The sequence below is a fragment of the Anopheles moucheti genome, chromosome 2, assembly GCF_943734755.1.
Source record: "Anopheles moucheti chromosome 2, idAnoMoucSN_F20_07, whole genome shotgun sequence".
Taxonomy (NCBI): Eukaryota; Metazoa; Arthropoda; class Insecta; order Diptera; family Culicidae; genus Anopheles; species Anopheles moucheti.
Window position 1 is genome coordinate 195,153 of NC_069140.1, and position 25,294 is coordinate 220,446.

Genomic DNA, 25,294 nt, shown 5'->3' on the forward strand with positions numbered 1-25,294 from the left:
TTGCAATTGATAAAGAGAAATGGGTAAGTCTTAATGCATTTATTTGTTCACAAAGTGTTCAGCAGTTCTGTTCACTTCCACTTCCAAACGTAAACAAATGCAACTCGATGCAGATAGTTGTTTTGACAGCTCGGCTGTGTATGCTAAACTACTTCTCAGCAATTAGACGGTGAGAAGGCTAAAAACCCGCGAAATTTGTGAGAAACTACAATTTTGACAGCTCACGATTTCTCATTTTTCTCATTTTGCGAAATTTCTCGTCATCTATTAGCACCGTTACATAGCAAAAGCCACCGCAGTGTGAAGTCGTCGTATGACTTTGGGTGATTTGGCGTATTGCCAAAATGTTTTTTTTGTAAGATTACAAATTTAAATAACATAAATTTTTGATAAGCAATAAATAATGGAGCGTAGCATGGAATAGCACACTATACTTAGGAAAACTGAGAACTGAGAACTTTGTATGAGAACCTGAATAGATTTTATTGTAGTGCAGAGTAACACTCGATGAATTTTTGCGGATTTTACTCATTGAACCAGAAAGCCATACGCTTCAATGTTCGCAATTATTCTTCAAGCAATCTAAAAGTCAAACTCTTTCATAAAAGAACAACTAAACGAAATAACGCAGAAGAAGCACGCAGAGAAGCACGCAAAGAATAACGCAGAGAAGAATATCTCTATCTATACATGATGGAGTTAGCAAACACACTGGAGTTCTGTTTTGTTGCATTTTAACCAGCTTGATCAGCTAGTACATTCAAAAATAATTACAGGCAAAGGGAAGTACAAAATAATGGCTTGTTTAATATTTTTTGTTTCTTCAGAGATGAAGCAAGAGCGCGTCGTTTGGTGGAATATTGGTAGTAGCGACACCGATCTTACCACGACAGGACCGGGGAAAATTTCCTTCCGGACCAAACCCCCGTGGCAAGGGCTGACTATCCGGCTGCGTGGTAAAAACTAATCAATACGATCTGGCCGTTCTAACGAAAAAAAAGATGAAGCAAGATGGTCGATGGGCGAGAGATGACAACCAAATCATCCATTTTATTGCAATAGTTTTAGACGCAGTTAACTATTTATGGTGGAGGAAAGTATGTTGGACGTATGAGTCATAAACGAAGTATCAAACTCATAGACAAACTCCAACAGGTCTTGTCTGTCAATTCTGGCTTTCATTGACTTTATTTACCTGTAGTGAGTTAGTCAGTCCAGCGTACGTGGGATTGATCCATATGGGTTTTTGGACCGGTCCCGTTGTGTGGAAACCGGCGCCGCCCTAACGAGACTAAAGGTCGCTTATTTAACCGCTACAATAAGGTTGCTTTACTTTAACTATACCGAATCAGCCACTTAGACTTGGATGAAATTGAATGAATAATGACATTAAAAGGAGAAAAATCTTTTCATCTGCTAAGCAGCATTAATATGTCTTAACCAAACTCCGAAGACTTTAACCAACCTTGAAATTTATATCAACCTTAAAAACCTTAAAACACAAACTTTCACCAGCCACGCCAGCTAAAGCCCTGTACGGCTCATACAGTGTCTTGGCTCGGGGTATTTCCTTTAAAGTACCTTTCACTTGCATCCTTGCATCCCTGTGGGCCGTCATGCCGAAACATTCTTATCTCCAGAGAATGTAATCATCGTGCAAAAGTTAAAAAAGCAACCATGATACGAATGAATCTTTCCTCACATGTTCTTCCAAATCATACCTACTCAACAAATCCATTCCCACGAAAAGAGTAAAAAAGCGATTCACTCACTTTACTCATCTTTCGTCCGCGCACCCACATCATTGCCATCGCCGATATGAACCTCGCCAGTTGGCCAAAACTGTTGCCACAGAATGAAACTCTCCCCAGTTAATGTGCGTTTTTAGGTACGCCACGACGCGATAGCCACGATCTTCGAGAATGTCGAAGAAATCGGGCGAAGTAGGAAATAGTTTGTTGAGAAAATGATCCGACATAACAAGAAAGCGCGCAACAGAAAGAATTCATCGCAACTCCACATCGAGAGCTTTTAGGAAGGGTGGTTTTGCGCCCTACCCCAAACAATTGCCTTTCGCCAAATTCTTATGCACAGTGGCTACCAGCTTCAAATTGGAGACTCGATGAAGATTCACTAACGGAAAGAAGCAGAAAAACAAAATAACACGACGTGCGTGTGGGTGTAGTGCAAGAGAAGGTTTGTTTGCTGGTGGTGTTGCTTTTTTTCTCCAGATGACTGCTGACGGAAACCACCCGTTTGCAACCGGAAAGAAGAAACACAAAGAAGGAAAAACATATTTGAAGGGTACTGGAGTCGGGCATCGACTGAGTGAAATTGAGAGTAATTTTGACCTCGACTCAATAGTCTTTGCTGCCAAATGTTGGGTAAAGAGATAAAATTTGTTGGAAAAATCGCCATCAAACGAATGTCATCATCATTTGGTAGATTATTCGAAATAAATACCCACTAAAGTAATACTGGGAGTTAAGCATAAAGATCTTGAAGCATCTTAATGGCTGAGTGCTCTTCTTTTAGGAAAATTACAATCAATCAATTTGTCAAGACCTGTGTTCTTAATGCAAATAAATTATCCAAAGTTGGTAAACATAAAGTGTTTAATTTATTACAGCACGTGAAGCGTACGAGAATTTTGCAATGTAATCGATGGCGTTAAAAACAAAGTGTGTCCCGACGAGATAATACATAATTTGAAGCCTATCATTTGGGTACCCGATGGCCCGATGGTAGCAAGAATATTGTTTTTTTTCCTCCGATATTGCAGGATGCATTGTATGATAAAAGCTTGGTCACATTTTAGTTATACCTGGTACTGAAAGTCCACTCCGTACTGGAGAGAAATCTCTGCCCACTGATTTACCAGCCCATAATGTCCAACGGAATTCACCATAAATAAATGATGCTGCACATAATCGATAATATTTATTAAATACGAGCATTTTCTGTGTCCCTCAGTTGGCCTAGCATGGGCAGCGACGGTGGTGATGGAGACCAGCAACTCTTCAAAAAATTTCGTTTGCCAAAATAAAGGCCCCGCACTGGGGGGTTTGCATTTGGATGCGCAGAATGATCCCGCCGCCTTCCGGAAAAGTGGTGCACTGGAAATTGAAGCCACGACCTGATCTGAGGGTGGACAGGGTGGCTGCAGGATTTTTATAATACAGTTTTTACTCGTTCCGGTTTCCGTACTCCAACTCGCCCAACTCTCCCCCCTCCCCTCCTCCCCCCTTCCAATCTTTCCCAGCATTTGCTATCAAGTGATAGATGGAATTATTCACATACCCACACATACACACAATAGTGTAATGGGTTGGTTATACGGTGGGAATCGATTTTATTTTCCCTCCCCTATTATGCTTTTTTGTCTTTTTTATGTTAGATTCGTTTTGTCCGAGGAAATAAAAATAATAATGAGTTCAGAAAAATGTGATGCATATAACCAAACCTATTACCGGGGACATGGCTTATACACATATGGACACATCGCGCGCGCAAAGCTGATCCAATAGGAGGACCGTTTGTTTGGGAAAACACATCAAAATTTTCGCACACACGTGTACAATTTGTCTCTGTGTGAAGGATAGTGAGGTAGGAAGAATGGAAGGTGTGCGGGAGTTTGGTGTGAAAAAAGTACAATTATTTTATATTTTTATTCCCTACGTGGTGTCCTTTTTGGGCCAAAATCGCCATTTTGAATATATTATTCAATTTTGTAGGTATAATTTTCATCCCCAAAACCCAGCTAACATAGGAATGGGGAGGATGAAATTATTTCCGTTTGAGTGTTAATACTTCCATAAGGCCATTAATGTATAGGTTGACTGCATAGTTTTGTTGTATAATTAATTGTTTTGCACGATCGCGAATTAGTAAATGGCGTTAATTATTTTATACGATAGTTTTGTACAAGGTAAAGCTTATTTGTATTTTGCAAAAAGAACACATGAAACAATCTAACAAAACCCGCTGTATTTTTAGTTCAAATTATACAGTTATAATTAGCCTGAGTTAAAAAAAAACTTGCCATGAATAGAGTGAAGAGGAAGAGTTTCAACACAACAGAATCAGTACAAAATACCAGTCGAACCAATCGCAAATACAGCGGGTTGATTATCCAGCTACGAGTAAATAAAGTGAAAGAAAGCAATAAATGTCAACCCTAGACCTCTAGAGGCTATGGTGCCACTAAAGTGGATGAAGTATTCATTATTTAGTATACATAAACAAATTACTGCAAGCAAAGGAATTTACTTTTCTATCAACTAATACAACGTACATACAACAAAAATGCGTTCGGATTGATAGCAATGTATGTAAATGAAGTATCTCTAATGAATCTAACCTAATGATCTTATAATTCCTAATAGAATCAGCAAAAGTAGTCGATCTAGAATTTCGGTTAAGCGAAATAGCTACGAAAAATTTGTAAACCAATTATTTGCTCAAATCTGGTGGTATCTCAAAGTCAAATTTGCTTAAGTATACAAAATTATTGAAAAAGATGAATCAAGATCGATCGTACACAAGCTGGTAATGGCAATGTTGGCAAAATATGGGAAAAGTATCCAAGTGTACATGTGACAAAAAAACACCCTTTTCGACTCTACTGTTCTCCCGTTCGCCCTTCGCACACTCATGCAATCAATGCGTCGCCGAAAACGATGATGGCACGTGACGAAAAATGGGTATGTGATCAAAGGTGAACAAAAAAAAGATCTTCAAGCAGAAGGAGGATGAGGAGGAGAGGGATGTGGAAAATGAAGAGGAGAATGAGGGAGAAGAGGGAGAAGAGGAAGAAGCGACGTATGCGCGAAAAACTCACACACACAATGCTGTAGGAGGATAATTCGGTCAGAAGCAAATGAGTAAAATTGCTAAAACACGACGAGAGAAACTGGCCTCCCAATACCCAGCCGAAAAATAAATAAAAAATTTCTACAGACATCGCCATGGTGTCCTTGTGTGGGTGTATGGCGAGAGATGATTAGGGATTGCAGAAACCTTCATATGTGTGCTGGAACTTGTTGGAAAATAAAGAGCGTGTGGGGGGATGCGTGGAGAAGAGATAGAAAAAGCCTGCAGGAGAACATCATGACGGGGGAAATAATATTAGAACCATCATTATGTTTGAGCGTAGAAAAATGGTATAGCGAAAGAGTAAAAAAGGGGTGCAAAATAGGGGGGTGCAATTAGAGAAGCAAAAAAAATACTATGTAGACAGTGCGCGCCAGCATCACTATGGAAAAAATATATAAATCCATTTAAAAAAGGAAACACTCTTTCCATTGCTCCTAATTTTTCCGAAAAATGAAAATTCATAAAAAAACGATTGTATGGTGATGTGCGCATACGAGTGGGTGGGAATTATGGGAGTTAGGTGGCCGCCGACCGTGTAAGCATGTGTATGTTTGGCCTTTTTCCTAGCGCGAACGCGTCGCCATCACGCCACCATCTACTGAACGATCGCACGCGCTTCCAAACAACGCGAGTGTGTGTGCGTGGGTTTTCAGGTTTTTCTTTTTGTGCGCGAATATTTTTTTCATTTACTTTTCTCTCTTTTTTGGAGATATACCTACACCACACAGCCTCCCACCACATCCCCTCCCCACCAATCATGACTATTTTGGTGCGTACTGTTTGATGCGGATATTATAATAAATTTTTGTACATAAATTAAAGGTTCGCGTCCTCCTTCTCCTCCTCTTCCTCCTGCTGCTGCTCCACTTGATGTTCCACTTGCTGCTCGTGTACATACATTTGCGTATCTACCAAAGCTTTCGTAGTCATCTGCACATTAAAAATCCTTTGTATCCGCAATGAAGCACACGTCGAGCATGTATTGTGTGCTCCAGCAGTAACTCAAGAGCTTGGTTTGGGGGGAAATGGAGAGGAGCGAGGGGGATGGGATATGGAAAATATACTTAAAAATAAGAAAGAGTTGGAGTAATGCGATGCGTGATTTATGGAGTTTTTGTCTGTAATGCCAATTCATTGTATTGCGATCACATTCTTAAGTTTTGTCTTATATTAATTATATATTATATAATATATTATGTTACATTATATTAATAATATAAAGTAATAATCATAAACATTTTCAAGATAATCGCATTGCGAGCGATATAATAAGATAACTATTTAGAAAGTGGTATAGATCGACAACCCATCGATCGCATATGTGCAATTTTCCAAAAATGAGGTAACACGCAATGAATGCAGTTACATAGTTCTAACTTTTCACTTTTTTCGTTGTCCAGTAATGTGGCATGAAGCTATGTGTCTCTATGATTTATTCACTTCGTATACGTACTTGCGTCACGCAACGCCGTTGTGGAACGGGAGTAACCTTTATCCTGCTCAAAATCCTCCTCCAGCGTACTATTTTTCATCCAAACACCCAGAACGGGAAACTTTCGTGTGCAAATGAGATTTTTTACTTGTGACTCAAGTTTGGCAGGAAATAACATTTAATATTATTTCATTTCTCGTTTTCGATTGTATTTGGTAAATTTTGTAAGCAATGAAACATAGAGAGAAAGAGCGAGAAGGAGAGAGGGAGAGAACATGACCCAAACACACAAACACACAAAAATCAAATTAAATTTCTCCATTTCGTCACAACTTTTTTACTACATCTCGGGTTTTTTTCCAACATTACATCCCCCAGCATCCTCATTCATCTTGCTCGTTTTGGCGTCCTAATGTTTAACATTTCGCGAACCCTACACATCTCCCGCCCCCTTGCTCCATCCATCCTATCGCAAAAACAATACCCCCATTAAGTCCCCCCCTCTAGTTTGTGCGTTTGTTGTATTACGCTGGGTAATGATATGAAAGTGTGTTTCAATAGCAAATTGGGCAAAACGAGATACTGTATGCATTAAGCATGCGGAAGAACGAGACCAGCACCTCAATGTGAGAGTGAGCATTAACGACAACAAGGGGCACATGCGTAGAAAAATAAATGACACATAAAATAAAATCTCGCGGATACACGGGGACACCCAGAGGGGCGAAACCCGAAAAAACCGTTCGCCCACACACGTACATACGTATACGATGGTGCAATTTTCCACGCCCCCTAACGATAGTGGCTTGAGGGAAGGAAGTCACGTGGAAGAAAGGGTGGCCAGTATACTAACGAAATCCTATTTCGTATGCTCATTACCCCTTTGACGGGATCGTCGTCTCACGGTTCCGAATAAACAAATGGGAAGTGAAACTCGCAAAAGCATTTCGCCACAAACAAGTACATTTACAAGGAGATGTAATTTTTTTTTTCGTTTTAGGAGTCAATATGCAGAAAAATGTGAGCAAGTTCCTATTCAGTACAGAAAAGCAAGATCACTGACTTAGTACGTTAGCGAACGTACTAAAGATCATCATTCCCGCTGCAACATAAACAGCAATGGAAAGAGTTGCATTACGCGAAAGGAAGTCATGCAGTTTTAGATTGCAAAGTATAGGTCTACTAGTTTTGCGACTTTCGCGGCTCGCAGCTGGCAGCTATACGAATATGCCATTGGATTTGAATACGAAACAGAAACTACAACACAAGAACAATCCGCAACAACGGAGAGAATGACTGCTTTGTACCGTGACTCCGTGACCCGCAAGGCGTAAATCACAAGAGGTCCTTTTTCTTCTAAGTAATTTGAAGCATGAACGACGACACACATGGATTACTATTATCTATCTATATCTATCGATATCTATTACTGTCTTGAACACACTCCCTTCGGTGGCAATCCAAAAAAACTTCGGATGTAAGACGCAAAGATGTAAGCTGTCTTCGATTTGTCTAAACAACAGCTTTTCATCGTTTGTAATGCTATGTAGGTGTGCGAGTGGATGGTATATGACATACGTGAAAAGGAGACACGATCGATTTTACTGGTTAAAATACGAGTACACATTTCGTTAAGAGATACTCTAAAAAGAACTCATGACACATGAACCGGGCCATACAGTAGAGTGTTCACGAAGAGTATTCTGTTAGGTTTTGAGGAGAATGTGGAATGTATTGCCTGTGTCAATGTAAAGCCTTTGGTTTTTACTGCCCAGACCCAATCTCTACCAAGCCATCTGCCCTATACAAAATATCTATTCACATCCCGCATATCGACAAACATGGTCGCCCCTTTATACCTTTCATTAGCATCGGTTCCGGAGAAAAATCTGCCCTCTTAAGAGCCTTCAATTACAATCACCAAAGATGGCTGCATAGTTGAAACAAATAGAAAATGTGCAATAGCGGAGAGCCGAACAGCGCGACGCTCATGTAGTGCTTCCCCCAATTTTGTCGTGCACATGACCTTGGCGAAACCTCTTAGTATTTGATTCGGGTTAAAGCGTCTAACGATTCGGCGTGAGCCGTGAAAAGAATTCACCGAATTTAGTTCAGATCCTCCAGAATGGTGTGTCCAGAACTTCGGCAAAACCCGAAAAGCAAGAACAAAGGTCAAGTTGTTGCTGCACAGACGGCATTCATAGACCATGACCGGCGACGAATAGCAGCAACAATAGTAATAATAATAATAATAAAACCGCCACAACCAATCAGCCAACAAAAACAGCAACAAATCCTTCACAAACGCCAATGCGAAACGGCGCGGATGGAGAACCCTAAAGCAAAAAAAAGACAGGGAACGCGAAAACACGTTGTCTAGCGGCACGGAAGTTGGCGGCGTTAGATCAGCAAGCAATCGTCTGGATGCTAGCAAGAAGAGAGGAGAAACACAAGAAAAAACGAAAACCGAAAAATAGAAGAAGCAGTTGCGCTAGTCAGCCAGTGGAATACAAAAGTGCAGCAAAGAATGTACAGTTTGGGGCACAGCGGAGTGCGCTCCGCATCCGTGTTTTCCGTTTCTTCGCAAGGAAGCCGGGATCGGATCGAGGTCATTCGGTGCTTTCTGCTCTTTGTCTAGCCGTCCGCACACATTGCACGCTGCTGCTGATGCGTCGCTTGTAGCTAGTTCCTGTGGCGTAGCTTGGCGCAATACGATTGCTTCGTACCAGCTGTGTTCGTGTCTCTGCACACCGTGTACGTCTTGCGCTTTGATTGTATCTTGCCGGCATACTGGCCCAGACCTAGGCACAGTTAAATGCAAACAGAAAGAAAACGACTTGGAAACGCGAGGGTGGTGTGCACCAGAGGTGGAATGAAATCGAAAGTATACACACATGCCGGGGTAAACGTGTGTATGCATGCTGCACGGTAAAATAGCTGGTCGACCGGTATACCCAGCCGTGACCGACCGACCGAGTGCCGCGTGCTAGAAGAGTGTAGCAGGCGCGAGTGGTCTGTTAGATCATCCCGTACGTGCGAAAAACTCGGCGGCGCATATACAAGCTGCACCGAGTTTTCCGTCTCTGAGGAATTCTTCAAAGGGAAATGAGCGTCACTCTATCTAACAGAGAGTGCAGAACGACTCTTCTGTAAAAACTTTTCTTTTCTATATTTTCATGTGCTTGACATATTGAACTTTATCACAAATGAGTCGTAATTGTTTACCGATATTACTTTCAAGATAAGCTCTTTAATTCCTAGCTATTTTCCTTTGTTTATGAATTAAATTGCCAATGTTGTTGATTTCGATCATATAACAAGTTTTGCACACCTAAGCTAATTTCATATTAATCATCAAACGGACTACAATTGCGTAGTAAATGGAACTTTCCAGTTTATGGAATGTAAAAAACCACTCTGCTTATTTAAAAAAAATTGAGCATCACTTGCCAGAAGTTTATATTTAATTGCTGTTTATTGCAACAAAAATATGTATTGGCAAACCCATCAAACATTTTTATATATTCAAAGGAAACAACAAATACTTCACCATGATACAACCAGTATTAAAATATAACGCTAGATATAGGCTAGATTGTTAGGAAAATGTTTTAAAGAACGATTCAAGTTAACAATTGAAATGATGAAGAGTTCATGAAAACCACTCATCTCTGTAGCAGGGTGATGCATGCCTCGCCTTTGGATCCACATCGCCCGAAACTGTGTAAAGAGTAAAGTATTTGTATTATGATTCTTGGACAGAACAACTCCACACTCGCCAACAATGGGAAGAAACACAAGCAGAAGCAGACAACGGCATGGGACAGATGACGGAATGCGACAATGTCAAGCTAAACGAAAGAAACAAAATTGTCCATTAGCCAGTCTTACAAACCACCCGAAACGTCTAACCCATCTAAGTTACATTTCATGGATGCGTTGCTCTAATTACGTACTAAATCAGAAGATTGGAACTATTCCACTGTAAAGGCAATAAAGTGTGCGAGAAGAGCGGACCATGGTCAGTTTATTTTTGGCTCCGTCAGTTTTGTTAGCCCAGAATCTATTTTTTAAAAAACAACGAACAAATGTAATCATTACAAGAAAAAAAGATAAAACCTTCTAAAGAGCAACCCTCTACTTGATCGTCACTCGTCTATTCATGTGGGTATGTGTGTGCAAGTTTGATGCAGTTTTTAGTTTTCATTTTGTTTGTCTTCCTTCGTGGACGGGGTGTCATCGACAAAACTGGGAACACGTAAGTTTTGGGCCAGCTTTGCTCACTCAACCCCCAAAAGGCAGGGTGTCTCAACAACTCTATCAGGCCAACAACCAAAAAGACCTGCAACTTGCATTAGAATGCCAAAAACAGGGTGAAGAGAAGGAGCAAGAGAAAGAGGGAGAGAAAGAGAGAGATAGTGCCAGAGTGACAGAGCGGCCGACAAATCTATTCCTTTCACTCACTCTTCGCCAAGTGTTCAGTTTCCCGACAGGGGTTCTCTCCCGATGCGTGTTGCAAATAAGCACACGAACGAACCGCTGTTTCTCACAGTTAGGTTTATCTACCTCCTCCTTTGTCTCCCCAAGACCCATTTCCTCTAAGCCCTACTCTACCGCCCTCCCATCGAACCACCCCTCAATCTAAACGCTCGCAGTATTCCGCGGAGGAAGGAAGTACGAGTGCGAATGAACTCCAATCGCTCACGACTGTCACCCAAACCCCCATCATTTTTCACCACCCCTAACCCAATGGATCCACACACACTCACACTCTCTGTCTCTCACTCTCATCCCCATTCACCCCACTCATAGGAAAGGCGCAGACGATCTAATCATATCGCATAGTTGCTGCTGCGGCTGCTGCTACACGGTGCAACGCGCTAATGCGCTTGGGACTTGCGTTCAAGGTCAGGCACAGACGAATGATTTGATCTTTTTTGCCCATGTTTTTTATTTAGCTCTCTTAGACAAGAAATACATTTGTTTGTGGTTTGTGTTTGTGTGTGTCTGTGTGTATGGTAGCTCGCTTGATTGTTTGCTCACTCATGTACGCTCTAAACGCATTCGTGCGGCTGTTCGGCCCAACTGAACGATCGTCGTCGTTTTTTGGTTGTTGGTTTGCTCTTGGCAAAACATTCGGTTAGATTTCAAGGTTACATTAGAGCCGCTATTAGGAGGCCATTCCTGTTCCTGGGGGGAAAAGTGGGAGTCTGCCAGTGGACGAATGTCTAGCCAGGAGGAATGCTGGAAACGACGCAAACGACTGCATTCGTTCGGTACGACGGGGATCGCAGGAAGACGATAGCGCGGAGTTGGGGAGTTTCTAGTGGTAGGAAACAAAAGTCTGCGCTTTCAAATGTTAACCAAGCGTTCAAATGGTTTCTTAGAATCGTTAGCGCAATACGCATTCGGCACAATTCGGTGCATCCGCCAATCGGTGTTGGGATAGGAAATAAAAGACATAACGAACGATCCGTTTTTGGATGAAATGTACTGGAATAGTCTTTAAAAGCGCGCATATTTCTAGAAAAAAGTCCATATTAATGTAGTAATGGACTATTTTGTTACAAAATGAGTGTTGTATGTTATTACATTAATAAATTGCATTTAGTATGACAGTCCATCTAAAACCATCTGTTTGTTTAAACGCTTTATACCTCTGTTCAAATCTTTCCTTACTTTATTCATATCATATGGAAACGTTCATTCCACTGTTTCACGCTTTGAACGATTAGACTTCGCTGACGCGTTGTATGTGCCACAAACGTTTGCAAAACAGCCGAAACTCAAAGTTCGATGACATTTGGTGAATGCAAAATACATTTAGTCAATACGTTCTGCATACAGCATTCACATACAGCCTTCCCCCCCCCCCCCCCCCCCGCCAATCCCCCTCTTTGGGGAATGGTAGTGCAATGGATGCACCTCACCCTGTTCCCCTCATTGTCTCGCCTGCTCACCATGATAGCACCATGAAACACTCCGATTGCCTACCATGATAGGAGGGTGGATTTAAAGATCATGCGCTGAGCGCTGATGTGCAGCAAAGTGTGAAAAGTTTTCGGCCAAAAAATTCTTGGGACCAAATTTCAAAACAACGTTTGGTTCTTCTTTCTCATCGGGGTTTCTTTTTGGGGCACAAGGGGATATATTTCAACCCAGATCAGACTGATGCGATGGACGAAAACAGGCGCTCGAGAATGGTCTAACTGCGAAGGAAGTGCATTCTGGGGGAAGCGCAACTGAACCCCGAGACATACACTCTCTTGAAAACTGGTAAGCTGACCCGAGTCGAACAAGTATTGGTGGTGGATGCTCGGCATGTGTTTGCCAGAGATTGCCTACCATCCCCATCCAGAGTGCATTGACATCTCTATGCTCACGTTGCTCACTTCAACACTGACGAGCGTCAATAACGACGCAGCAACAAACATTTATTTATATTTGACGGAGGAGCAGTAGCTCCACCGTCCTCTGTTTCTACTCTTCAATCTTAACCCTCCCTGCCTAACGCAAACAAGTGGACAAGAAATCGTATCTCGACCTGGTCACCGTATCGCCGTCTCGGACAATAATAAGACTCTTACCACACCAAACAAATGTTCGTCAAAATCATGTTTCACAAAAAAAAGAAAACAGGGCGCAAACATTCTTTTTTGCATTATTCTATATTTACTCTCCTCCGTTTTTTTTCCTTCTTTCCCTTAATCCACATCTTTCCAGCACCCTAGTTGTCCGTCTACATTATCGGTTGGGAAAGGAAGAAAATACATAAATATTCCATATTCTTGAACGCCGTGGAGAGATTTCTTCACCAAAAAAAAGCACACAAAACGAAAAGGGAAAAAAGTATCCGCAAATTAGGTCAAACGTTGGAACATCGAACCACCTCTAAGAGACGTCTGTACTTTGCATTCAGTATAAATGATCTTTTCCCTCGACGCCAAAAACCGTTCGTCTGGTTTCGCACGCGAGACAACACCTCCAATAACCCCCATTTAATCGTTTTCGTGGGTAACAACGCGCATACTAGTGAAACACATTTCATTTTACAGGTTTTTTCCATCCTATTTGTTCCAAGTGCAACAAACGCTACTTTGCAAAAGCGTCGTTATCTTTATCCAAGAAAAGCATATTATATCTTTAGTTTACTGGTTTGAAATGTAAATCATTTGTTTGATTTACGTTGAAGTTTTGTCTAATCAAGAATAACAGATCATTGAATAATAACAATAACAATCATTGGTCATTGATGATTTGACTTGAAATCAAAATGCTGAAAGTTCTGGAACTTTTCAAATGATATAATAATTCTGAAAAATTTAAAAATTTCAGTGAAAATTGATTTTCAAAATGAACCAAACTTTACTTTACTTATCAAATCTTCAGAAATATCCGATCAATATTCTCACTTTAATGTGCCATTAAACCATTGTATTAAAGCCATTGTAGATGTTTACATTTAAAAGTAAATTGTATTTGCGTTAATTGAAAAATAATATTTTAAATCAGCGTTATATTACGGTATATTGCAAGCAATAAGATATTTTCGTTCGCCGTTCATCTTTGTTTTAAATCACATGAAAGAGAAAATGGAAATTTAATCTTTGAAAATAATGTCCATCACCTGCCAGCTGGTAGCTGAGATGTCAGGACAGATCACGTGAAATAATGGCCACGTTCGACGTTTAATCGTCTATGTTGGTACCTGCAGCACTGAACACACACACACGGATGCATTTCATCGTGAGAAGATATAGTGTATTGATGCACAAATCATAAAACCTTTAAAAACGTGATGCCAATTCGGCTTTCTTATTTGTGCCCTTATAAGTCGCCATCCTCCCATTGCCATCCGCCAAATGTCAGCCAAAACGGATAAAACAATCTTATACAAACCTTCCCCAATCCCGACGACTTAGGGGAGGGGTACGACATACTTCTTTGCGTACGAATTTGATTGTTTCATCGGTTGTGCATGTACGACTTACTTTCTCACTTACCTACTTTGAGCAAGGACGGAACGATACTAAAATTAACGTTCATCCCTCTTAAACCGTGCAAATACTTGTTTCGCCTTTTGATTGTTTAGCAAATAAGCTGCAAGACAAGAACAAGTTTTGCAACGTCGAAAACAAAAAAAAAGACAATTTAAGGTTAAAAACATCAATTGAACATAAAAGTGTAGGGTGCGCAGAAGTGTGAAAAAGTTATCGAGTTGAAAGGTGAGTAATGTCCGTTTATTGCTTAAATTCCATTTGTTTTTCATTTTTTATGAGGTAATACGAAAGTAAAATAAACTTCATTTCAACCATTCAGACGGTAAAATCGATAAGAACGGTAAAAAACGAAACAATTATACACACCAACTTAACCATGGACATGAAGTATGCTAAGGTTACTTCAAACATAATGATAAATTCCATCTAATTCAAACACACAGCTATGGCTGGGGGAAGTTTTAGTTACCATTACCACAACTACAAATTCTGAAAACAAACACAAAATCAAAACGGCTTATTGCAATCACTTTCACTTGTAAAAAATGTAAATACTTCATTATGGAAAGGCGAATGCATCCGTGAATCACGTGATGCAAATCGACTTATCGCTCTCACAATCTCACACTTTCTCTCTCTCTCTCTCTCTCTCTCTCTCTCTCTCTCTCTATCTCATTCTCTATATCTCTCTATCTCTCGCTTATAAGTTGTTTTGTTATAAGTGCTTTTTTTATCATAAAAAGTTACATGCATATGTTTCTCCATAAAACTACCCTGATGCATTTCAATGTCCTTCCAGCCATCGTGCAATGGTCCAACGTCTCACCGATAGCTCTTTGTCTTTGACCGCATACACTTTCTCCCAAAAAAATATTAAAGCCGGATCACCGCACTGCTCAGATCGGAAAGGGGATGAGTAATTAAAATGATCAAACTATTTCCATCGAAACAAGATCGACGCAAGCAGTTGCAGAGCCTATCCAACTTCATTCCACATTCGCGCAACATAATCCACATACTTTTACTTAACCGGGTTTGCTTCGCTTACAGTTTTTTCTTCGCCATTTTGTTTTTAGAAACATTTCGTGAGTTTAAACTCCAAAAATGAGAACAAAAATCGATCGATCAACGTCACAATGATTGCATGAAGGGACGGAGAGCGGACGGTGAAGTGCAATAATGAGCGATGCATCGGAGCACAACTGTGTGCAGTTTGTGGAGAGTTGAAACGAAGAAAAGAAAACCAAACTTCAAAACAGAAAGCAATGACGGCGCCATTTGCAGTAAAAACCAACCATAGCATCAGTTTCCGACCTCGCCATTTCGTTCCACGCACGATCATCATCCTGATATAACAATTTTCGCTACCAAAGAGAAAACACATATACATAGACCCAAGACGTCTACGACTGAAGAAAAACGGCACAATTCCCATGATCATCGTTATGGTCGCGTCGGCGATGATGCAGCGCAATTTCGGCTAATGCAACCAAACCGTACCACAAGAAACAGTGCACGGTGAAGGCGTATGAATTGGAATTCACACTGAAATGAATAACCAGTCGCACAAACCAGTCAAACGAAACCGTATGAAAAAATTAAAAAACTCGCAAACACCCCTAGCAAAGCGATCCTTTCCAGATCCAGAAGTATGTCAACGTGCAACTTGAAACGTGTATATCCTACAACGATTTGGTTGTGAAATTGTTCCCAAAAGAAGGAAAGAGAGATATACAATGTGCAATGATGCGCGAGAGCTCTGAAGTACACCACTCTGCAACACAAATGCAACAGGATGCAATCATCTTAAGCTGGTATTGCATTGAACGACAACAAATTGCATCCTTACGTCTGCCGACGAACTTACGTACAAGATTGGGTGGGGAGCGAAAAAGACGATCAGGGAAAATGTGTGGATAAGGAGAATACATTTTTAGGCAAAATCTACTCCCTTCTCACACACACATGGCTAGTACAGGTATACGTACGAGGCCGGATCTGATCGCGTTCATAAGAGCATATGAACAATATCCACCAAGTTACTTAAAAAACAAAACCGGTTTTCCGGGATTTGCCTCCTTCCGGAAAGGATCGAAAAATTGCACCACCAAAACATACTTTTACACACATTTCCAAAAGGTGATTTTCTTATGAATAGTTGATGGATGGTAAAATTGATTGAATTAAATGATTTAATAAAATCATTAAATTTTTTTATTTGTATGAAACTTTTAACAAACAGGAGCTCCATGCGATTGGTTAATATATTAAAATAGGACACTCTAATTTCTCTTTCAAATATTTATTAAACTAAGGAAAGATGCTAATGAAATTCTCAAAAAATAAAAATAGTGGTAATGTATTTTAACGAATATTAAGATAAGACGAAAGCCGGGTTGTTGTTGATTGTTACACCAATATACCAACTAATATTGGAGCCCAAATGTAACAAATCTTATTTTCTAAATATATTTCGTTAAAAAAATCTTGAAATCGTTACCCAGAATACCTTTTACACCTGTGAATCAATATCAAATTATGTGATTTAATTTGTTTTTAATAATTTGTTTTTGTTGGTTTTTCCGGTACTTCCATTTGCACGCCACTCCGGATGCGTGCCATTTTATGTGAACATAAAAAGATACTGGGTTCAATACATGAGGTAGTTTTTCCTTAACAAAATCAAATTTCCTTAGTTTTGAGACCACATATGCCCTCAATTTATTGTTTTAAAAATCCACATCCTGTTGCATGGTATCAAAAAAATACTTTGAAGGTGAATTTAAACATGAAGCAACAATTTGTTCGTAAAAAGAAACTAGTTTACCTCATCCACTCTGGGAAGGACAAGCGTCTCTCCACCTAAGAACAGCCAACACTATTCTTGTTCATCCGCTGAACATAAAAAGTCTCGTTGTTACAGAGTAGAATAGAAAGAGAGAGAGAGATAGAGAGAGAGAGAGAGATGGAAAGAGAGAGAGAGAGATATATATAGAGAGAATGATGAATAATTTAAACAGTCGGCAACGAAATGGCAACGACCTCCAAAATTTTTGAAAAGCTAAAAAATGCATCACGCTCAATGCCCGTTGCTACCTGCGGCAGTGGCAATAGCATCCACAACAACACCGGTCACGATGGTCCATTATGAGCGATGCATCTCTTGCCCATCACCACAGATCACATCGCGAAGGAAAACCTGTTTATAGAAGACCAACCTGCCTAGTGGAGATGGCAGCATTTGTTCCAGCCGAGCGCCAACTGCTGCACTGCAATAGAGAGAACAGAGAAAAGGAGAAATCAGGAACTGGTTAATTTTTCTTGCCTCAGATACGTTGGTTGGTCACAACACCAACTTCGCAGCTAGGGAGAAGAAAGCATTTACCCTCGAAAAAAAAAAATTACGGAGCCTTCTTTTCTCCCATTTCGGCTATTATTTTCCCAACATTGACGAAGGTCTGTATGTGTAGAAGTAGGCATTTAGGAGGATGTTGTGGTAATTACTAAATTTCTTTCCCAGTCATTTTCACCCATAGGCGTGCTTTTCGCCTGTAGCAAAAGTGGTTGCGCACAAAGTTTCGCACTGACCGTGTCCAGGATGACGCAAAATTGCCGACAATATTTGACTCGGTTCAATTGTTTCGCTACCACTGCAATACAAACGTAATGATCATGACAAACAGGGAGATATGAAGAAACAGAAGAAAATGTTATAATAAGAGATTTCGTGCCGTTGCCCAAAATTGCATGTTAAAAAAGGGTAAATAATGAAACCTTTCTCTTTGAAGTTGTTTGAAAAGATGGGGAAATAATAAATTCTATTCGTAGTGATAATGCTGTCGTGGGCATCGTAATACTTTTGCAGAGTTTTTCCGTTGGAATCGTTATTAATTATACATATACCTTACTTAAAAAAACCTAAAACTAGTTTCCAATGTTGTTTCTTCTAACGTCTGCTACTATGTCACAATTGTCCATATTAATTTCTTCTTTCATTGTCCAATATTCAACTAGCAAATTGCGTGACAGAAAGCGCTCTTGTTTCCGACAAACAAACACAGTAAAAAATGGGCCCCCGAAAATAGCGATCCTCGTCACACCCATTTATCCCATCGTCCTACTCCTCCACGGCCCTGAGTGTGGCTGTCTTTTGGGAGCATCAAATTGCACGAAAAATAAGCGAACTGATTGGATGGTAACCCCAAGACCAAGATCAAGCGCTCTTGTGGCTTTGTTATTGATTTTTCCCAAACTTAAACTAACAAAACCATCTTGGTCTTCAACTTTAATCCTCCCCTCAATTCGCGACGAAAGGCATGAGTAGCGAAACTGACTACAACTGGGCAGAAAACCAGAAAACCCCATTTTTGAATTGTTGCTCGCACTGCACTGAAAGAATGCAACGAAATAGATCAACCCACACACGTGCGAAAGAAAAGGACAAATATACCAGAAGGCCCAGTAATGGAAGTCCAATTTTGATTTTCTGCATTGACTGCAACACAGCACAAGCGCATACACTTTTTTCGGCAACAAAATGCAATTTTTCGATGCTCCATGCTTCTACACACACACACACACACACACACACACGTATATACACATCAGCAAATCGAGCCGGTTGCGCAGCGCTGCACTGCACAAAAAGTCCGCTTTTTGGTCATTGACCTCGTGATGGCCGCCCGCCACTGCCAGCCGGTCCATCCAACCTTTAGCTCGGTCCCGCTCCGGTCCGATCCATTCCCGCATGACCCACCACAATACCGTAAACTCCGTAAAGGATAGGGAGCTGATCAAATGCGCAAACCTCTAACCCTCCCCAACACGCACAGACGCACACAGAATGGCCTCATAGGACGGCCTCGCATGACCAACACACGAGCATGATAGTGGTGGTGGTGGTGAAGGGGTACTATCTAAAAGATCCCCCTTTTTCAACATTCGAAATAGGTTGCCGATGCGAAATGCATCCAAAACTAAGGGGCTTGGTTGGCGGCGGTTCTGCTGGCCAGGAAAGCAAAGAAAAATGCGCGAAAGGGAGCACCTATATTAGAGCAATTGATCAAAACGGAACAAATGTAAGAGCGGAAACAGAGAAAAAAAATACTTACACTACTATACACTTCAAATGTGTCACACACACATTTTAGATGAATACCGCCAAATCAAACACACCCCACGTAGAAGCATGTAGAAGATTTGAAACGAAGCAAAAAATTCGCTTAGCCTGTGTAAAGTAAACGTCTCAAAGACGTTTCCCCACAAAACACGTTGGCCGAAAATTCACCACCCCAAAAGAAGTTTCACACAAACCGACCAAAAACACAATACCAATGCAGTTTTTGCAACTCTTACCAACCCTACCTCTCCGCCACACGCTCGACCACAAGTCCCCGAAAATAATGCCAAGATAAGGTACGCATACACAGATGTTGCACCGCGCGTCAGCCACCATGCGTCCGCTTCATGGTGGTGAAAACGAGTGCGCAACACAACCGAATGTGATAGAGAGTCGAAAAAATGTGCATGTGCACTGTACACCTATACCAATGTGCTATGTATATGTCTGTGTGTGTGTGTGTCTGTAGAAGAAGGAAATACAGGGGAAGCAGATACGCTTAGACGAAAAAAGTGCATCCATGGATAAGGGGAAACCGCCCCAAACCGTTGTAAGCGTAACGTAGGGTGGGTTTGAAATCTTCTTTCTTGGTAGTTAATTTAGGTTTTCCTTGTGGTATTTTAACCTCTCGTTTTTTCTTCTTCCACGTATAATTGAACGTAACCTGACAAAGTACATTTTTGCGCTTTTTCACAAGGTGTGTTTGTTCTTTTCTTTTTCTTCATTTGTTTTTGCCACCCAAAAACGATTGCAAAGAAAAGTAAGTGAAACAATGATATTTTTTATGATTTGTGTCTCATCGAAACTTAAGCCTGTTAGTCTAGATAAGGAGATATTTACACACTGTTACCCACGGTAAAATTTCCATCGAAATTTGAACACCTTTTCAACTATCCAGTCGTTCTGTTTTTGCATACAAGCATCATGGGTTTGAAAAAAAAATCTGACAATAATTGTGTATGGACAAAATATTCCATGTTTTTAAGAAACCACCAATATGCAATGCATCACCAAAAGTCCTCAGCCAAACACCATAAAGTGGTTCAAAATCCAATTTGTTACTTACACAGTTATGTTATCAAACTAAATTAGATTACAAACCTTAGAGCACTCGTAAAACTTATCGTTGTCGTTTGTCATATATAAAAGATTTACGAGCAGTGCCTAAGACAACACAAGTATCTGATTCAAGCATCTAATCTTTCGTATGTCATATCTTGCAAAGTAACCGGTAGCAACATGTATAGTTGACGACCTACACATGCTTATGCTTGTATGATCATGTTCAAATCTTTTAATGTAACAAAAATAAATCAATTATCGCCTTCGATTTTTAAACACCAAGAAGAAATTAACATACTCTAGATACGCGTACGCTTAACACTCTTCTCTTGCTTAATGTCTAACACACGATGGATCACTTTCGCGATGGATCCTGGTAGGTTATCGCCCTTCAAATATTCAACAATCATCAACCCACACATACCTTCCCTTGCCCTCTAATATATCAAACTGTACCATCACTTCGGAGCTGAATAATAAATACGAACTCGCATGAAAAGGATCCTCGAACGTCTCCTCTATGGTCGCCTAAGTTTGTGGGCAAAAGAAGCACGCTCTCAAGCACACCACGCACACACACAGAACAACCGCATAAAAAAACCCAACGAGCTCCGTTCTTCCCCGACAGGCATTTCGTCTCGTCCTTACCAACTGTGGCCTGATCGGTAACAGCTTCCTTCAAACCCCTTTATTTATTGTTCTTATATACTGCCGAAAGCAGTGGTGTAAATAACATGGTACAAGAAGTGGTTCCCAAAAACCTGCAATACCACGATGAACGGAAAGAACCAACAATCTTATCAAGTCTATTGCAAAACGTAGCTAGAATGAGATGAAATAAAAAAACAGAATGCAACCAATTGCAATTGCAAAAGAAGGCTGCTATAGAGCCAAAGATTTAGGAGTAGGCAGAAGAATTGTGTAGAAAGAAAACGGACAGAAAAGCAATTTCGGGAACACAACAGCTGCGTTGAAAGCAGAAAGAAGAAATATGCATTCAAGTTGTGCAGATACACCAACACAATGCACTTTTTCTGTAGATGTTTGACGCAGTGCATTGACGTAGCCGTTTAAATTTGAGGTCGTTTGACCACCTCGAGGTATACGCATACCAACAATTTAACTTAGCTACCGCAAGCCGAACAATTAAAGCCAGTGTAGTGGTGAAACGTAACAAGCGTTGCAAAATTAACATGTACTACACAAATGGATTACAGGGGGTTATCAACACTCAAAAAAATCACAGAGACTGTAAGCTTATCTGAAGCAAGAAAACAAATCTGTTCTAAAATACATCCAAAATCTTTTACACACGATTTTAGCAAGTTTATGCTTAGATTAGTGATTAAAAAATGTTATGTTCACATGTTTGACACTGTGTGAAGTATCAATTTTAACTCGATGAGATGCAATATGCAGTGGAAGTTGGACACATAAAACTACAAAATAAATTTCATTTTGTGCTTATTGTTAACAGTAAAATACTACAATAATTATATGTGGTAGAAGAAAAGTGAAACATTATTGGGAAATATCATTGTATTCTCTCGATCTCTTACCCAATTTCATTGTCTTTTCTCCCATTTGTGCATCTTTTCTGCACAAAAGTCCAGGATCTTATAGACTACAAAAAAAAGAAAGATTTTTTCACTTTCTTCAGTTTCTCGCTATTTTAAGCCGCCTCATTGGAATTTCCAGTCACGCCTGAGAGAAAGTTTTGTGCGTTGCATAAAAAATCGTAACACCCATGCGTAACGTTTAAACCGATCTTTTCCCCAAAAACAACAAAATGCTATTTAACCGAGGATTATTTTGTTTCACTGTTAGCTTTACAAAACGGATTTAATTTTCTATTTATTTTTATGTTTACAACTAATGCAATAATGGAAGAATTCAATTGTTTAAATAGACAAATGGAGCAGCCTGGTAGCTCTTGGCAGAATAAAAGACAAATTTTACCAAAATTAAATCGACATGATTTCAAAATGATCAGTCGTTCGTTTGCATCCAGTGTTTGGCGTTCTTCCTTGTATCTGTCAAATCGTATGCAACTAACATTGCATAGTTCCAAATAACACAGCAGTAAGCAATTTCTCCTCGCTATTGGTGTACCACAAGTGAAAAAGATGCAGTATGCATTATGATGGTAGTTGTATCCTGTCAGCGTAGCGGTAACTCTGTTCATCACCCTTGTGTGATGCATTATTTTTTGAGAGCCTAAATCAAGTTTTTTTAAGAATCGTTTTCTTTCGTCAGTACAAACTCAGGGGATTTTAAGCTAACTTGAAACCACAGTTACAAGTAACGGTGCACGGTAGAAAAGTGTGATCAAATAAAATGGCGGCCCGGTGGCATGATGGTAGCGGAGCCGGTCTTCACACGAACGGACCGGACCAAAATCCCATCCGGACCAATCCCCCGTAGCAAGGACTGACTATCCGGCTACGTGGTAAAATTAGTCGATACGGCCAGGCCGTTCTTACAAAAAAAAAATTAATAAAATGGCACTCAAACAAATGTAAAAAGTAGATATTTTAAAATTGATTTTTTGTCTAATGATGACTTACAGCTGCATTAAAAGAGAACTCTCTGGCGATAAGATCTTTCATTTTTTTTTAAATAACATGGATCAAAACCTTAATGAAAAAAAATTAAATTGAAATTAAATTTAAACATATAAAAATATGCTCTGAATAAATAAAATATTACCATTAATTGTATACCTTAAATGTATGTTGTTCTTGTACTGCGCACGTAAATCTTTCTGTGACTCTATACGTAATTTCTATACGTAAATCTGAATACGTAAATTTGAAATCACCTCAGAGCCGAACATCACTATCGGAAGGATGTTCCACATATCATGTACTACGAAATTTATACGATCATTACAGATTGAAAAGAAAACCATGACGGCACGGAAAATACTGTTTGGTATGTATTTTAAGATTGGTGTATGTGAGGTGGGAGGCGAGTGACAAATATAGTTTTAGTGACAGTACAGTGACAGTGCTGCATTTTTACAAAGAAGAGCTCCAATAATGAAAATGCAATCCAATTCCAAATCGTCTGCATCGTAATGTATCAAACAAAAGCATGCACACAAATATTTACTATGTAAAAGTGACACACATTAGGAAGTTTTCTGAAAACGACTGAGAAGAAAGCGTAAACAAAGAAATACGAAGAGAAAAAATCCATGAGACCAAAATGGTACGGTCGAGTTCAAAGAAACACTTCATTGTTTGCATGCAAGTCAATGCTAGCGAGACTCTGTGTATGATTCGGCCATAAACGCTTTACTGCACACCCATATACACGCAAACGTGAAACCCAAAAGTGCATCGCAGAGAGAAGTAACTGTGCCAAAAAAGTTTGCATCGAAACCAAATGACAAACAAGAAAAACTCCGACGAAAATACGAAAACAAAGAAGACAGATTGGGGTTTAAGACATCGCACTTTGAAGGTGAACTAGCTCCCTGATTGGGTAAGGTGGGGTTTTACTAGCCAAAAAAGAGTCGGAGATATGGAGACAGAAGAGAGTTAACATCAACTTTATGTAGTAAATTTACAATTTTTGACGATTGCTAATTTTTGGAGCCCCAAAATGTTCGCACAATGAGTCACACCACGACCACCGGGACAGCGTTCCAAATCAGAAGGTACATATATACATTGGTTACCTATGCACGACTGCAGATTTAGGCGTAAAAGAGCTTTTGAGTTGTTTGCTCAATCGTGTACAACCGTCGCTACAGAGTGCATCCCTGGCCAAAACGAACGATGGCTAACGAAGCGAAAAGCAAACAAAAATGCGATAAAAATGCATCTTGATGCTACATTTTCGGCTACCACCCTACGATTTTCATGGGTTAATGAAGAAAAGTAGAAAGATGAAGATGGCAAAGTAGGCCCTCCCTTGGTTCTCCTCCTAAACCCCCTTAACGTGCTAGTCTTTCTTTTTTCTTCCTCTAACCCGAAAGAAAAGCCAGATAAACGAGTTTATGCGGAATCGGACGAATGTCTGTAGGTGTCTTCTTGTTGGAAATGCACACCAACGAAACGAACGATGCAACAAAACGCTAACGCATTTTGTAGCCCACCCTAGTGTCCGCTGTTGCACTTCATCTCCTATCTTTACACATCTTTGAGGTAGCTCGTCGACTGAATACTGGTTGGATTTGCTGCAGTTTTAGAGACGTCCACCAAATCAACCATTGCCACCTTCTACTGCCGAATTTCCGATCCAAATCCGACCCAAAAGTTTAAAGGGTGAGTGACCACATAAATGGTCAGAGCTAAGTTAGGTTTGCTGGATTTTTAGCAACTTGTTGCGCGCCATTATCTTCTTTTCAGCACGCTATTCTGCGAAGGCCGATAAATCAGTCCAGATTAAATTACTTGCAACCCCTCAAATAGTTTCATGAAGTGGCTTTTTTCAAGAAGAAAGCCCTGCTCGTATGAGTTGACGTTTGGTCATAAATTGTATGCTTTTTGTTTGTTTGTTTTTGTTACGATTCTCAGGACAACCAATATAAAACAAACTTTGGTAACACATATACTTATGATGAGACGGTATAGCTGATTTCTTCATTGTGTCTTATAGTTTTGTATATCCAGCGTTTTTGTTTTTAATTAACGTTATAATTAACGAATAATAAAAAAGGTGGCAAACTACGCTTACTTTTTTTTCTTCTAATAACAAAAACAAAGTTAATTAATTTGGACAATCAGTTAATAGGGCCAGCACACTATTATGGTAAATGGTAAATATCTATTAAAACTATAATTTGTAGTAAATATG

The 25,294-nt window shown here is 40.0% G+C and overlaps 1 protein-coding gene across 5 annotated transcripts in view; it reads right to left on the reverse strand.

The window, feature by feature from the left end:
* LOC128297942 (broad-complex core protein) overlaps positions 1–25,294 on the reverse strand; it is a 138,355-nt gene that overhangs the window by 72,477 nt on the left and 40,584 nt on the right. For 4 of the 5 annotated variants that reach the window (XM_053033662.1, XM_053033660.1, XM_053033658.1 and 1 more), the window contains exon 2: positions 17,526–17,576. The exons of the other annotated variant lie outside the window; for it this stretch is intronic. The gene's annotated coding sequence lies outside the window, so the exon portion shown is untranslated. The remainder of the gene's footprint in view (positions 1–17,525; positions 17,577–25,294) is intronic. 5 annotated transcript variants of the gene reach the window in all.